Source organism: Myotis davidii, unplaced genomic scaffold (assembly GCF_000327345.1).
Source record: "Myotis davidii unplaced genomic scaffold, ASM32734v1 scaffold209, whole genome shotgun sequence".
In the NCBI taxonomy this organism is placed as follows: domain Eukaryota; kingdom Metazoa; phylum Chordata; class Mammalia; order Chiroptera; family Vespertilionidae; genus Myotis; species Myotis davidii.
In genome coordinates, this window is record NW_006300047.1 from 739989 (window position 1) to 742329 (window position 2341).

The 2341-nt window shown below is 44.9% G+C and overlaps 1 pseudogene; it reads right to left on the reverse strand.

Moving 5' to 3' along the window:
• Window positions 1–906: 906 nt before the first annotated feature.
• On the reverse strand, window positions 907–1237 carry LOC102771888 (annotated as a pseudogene).
• Between the last annotated feature and the right edge of the window lie 1104 nt (window positions 1238–2341).

The window sequence follows — 2341 nt, forward strand, 5'->3', positions numbered from 1 at the left end:
TTGTAGGTAAACATTATCCCCACGTTATGGGCGATGAAAACAAAGCTCAGTGAGGTTAAAGTAAAGCCCAAACAATTTACCCTAAATGAGGGCTCCAGCTCTTAGGCGAAGCCTATTGCCTCAAATCCATAAGACAACCTGGCTTGGACTCCTAACAACCTTTGTCATCCAGTTTCACAAACCTGGGCAGATGACAAATGAGGGAAGGAGGTAGAGAGTGAGTACTTGCTAGAGGCAGATGCCAGAAACAGTGAGAAGAAACAGCTCACGGCCTGCCAGTGAGGAGGAGACAGAAGATCTATAAAAAGTAGACAGAACTGTAAACGCTCAGCTGCTAGGGCCTTTGAATGTTGAGACAAATTGTTCGGCTTGCTTCCTGGAGTGAGGCTATAATACAGCCCAGTATAGCAACTGCTGTTCTTAATAATATACCTGGGTCTCTAAATAACAACACGCTTGGATTAGCTGTTACAAGGGGCGGGATGAAAGAAAAAGGGCAGTTTTTTCGCCCTCGCTGGATTGGCTCCGTGGATAGAGTGTCGACCTGCAGACTGAAGGGTCCTGGGTTTGCTTCTGGTCAAGGGTACATACCTTGGTTACAGGCTTGATCCTTGGCCCTGGTTGGGGCACATGCAGGAGGCAACTAATTGATGTGTCTCTCTCACATAGATGTTTCACTCTCCCTGTCTCTCCCCTCCCTTCCACTCTCTCTAAAAATCAATGGAAAAATAGCCTCCTCTGAGGATTAATAAAAATCAAAACAGAACAAAAAAGGTCAGTTTTTAAAGGGTGGGGGAGGGGGCATGATAGTCACTAGCTGGTATGCTCTCCCTGCCCTCAAATGCTCACTTGTACATGGGCAATGTAGTGGATTATTTGTTGGCTCTTTAATTTTTTTTTAACAAAAAGCAATCTTTATAATAGACACCTAAATACAATAAGGTTTTTTAAATGAAATCATGTGTATATAGTTGTATTCATAAAGATAAGTACACTCATCGAAAACTATACAAAAACAGCAAATACAAATGCAAACAAAGATATTCTTCTGAATTCCGTTTCCTCGAGCCTCAAAAACCACCAATCTTTTAATCCTTTTCTTGTACATTATTCTGTATCCACATTCTCTGCACCTGATTGGATCCCTGGATTTTATTTCATTTTCTTCCTGACATTCTCCACAGATATATCTCCTTGGCTGCTGCTTTGGGGGTTGGATGTCCTTCTGGGTGCCCATTGTTAATCCTTAGCCCCAACCCCTTTTTTTTTTTTTTTAATACCTCCCCTTTTCAGGACAATGGTATCCTGATCCCATTTTAAAACATCTATGCATTCGATCCTCAAGCATGCAGTGTGGGTGGGATGGATAGCACTCCTCCAGGGGTGGCCCTAGACATTAGCAGATAGAAACACGCGATTTACCCTTTGACCTTCCTCAGAGAGCAGCCCGTATCCAAACTGGCACTATCGTGAAGCAAGGGAATGTTTGCTGGGGCTAGTGAGAAACAGTGACTTCCGTTGTCTTCCTGCTAGGTGTCTCAGGAGGACGTGTGGTCTAGAACTGTGTAGCCGCTCTCCTCCTGTGAATGGGAAGCCTTGAGATGCCAAGTGATGAGAGGGAGTCCTCTGTGGAGACTGAAGATGAAGACAAAGTTACAAAAGGCAGAGAGGCTGGGTCAAACCTCAACAGAAGCTGCCTTGGGGTTTTAATTTATACATGCCTATGGATCCCTCTCTGCACCTGATTGGATCCCTGGATTTTATTTCATTTTCTTCCTGACATTCTCCACAGATATATCTCCTTGGCTGCTGCTTTGGGGGTTGGATGTCCTTCTGGGTGCCCATTGTTAATCCTTAGCACCAACACCTTTTTTTTTTTTTTTAAATACCATTTCCCCTTTTCAGGACAATGGTATCCTGATCCCATTTTAAAACATCTATGCATTCGATCCTCAAGCATGCAGTGTGGGTGGGATGGATAGCACTCCTCCAGGGGTGGCCCTAGACATTAGCAGATAGAAACACGCGATTTACCCTTTGACCTTGCCTCAGAGAGCAGCCCATGTCCAAACTGGCACTGTCGTGATGCAAGGGAATGTTTGCTGGGGCTAGTGAGAAACAGTGACTTCCGTTGTTTCCTGCTAGGTGCCTCAGGAGGACGTGTGGTCTAGAACTGTGTAGCTGCTCTCCTCCTGTGAATGGGAAGCCTGGAGATGCCAAGTGATGAGAGGGAGTCCTCTGTGGAGACTGAAGATGAAGACAAAGTTACAAAAGGCAGAGAGGCTGGGTCAAACCTCAACAGAAGCTGCCTTGGGGTTTTAATTTATACATGCCTATGGAT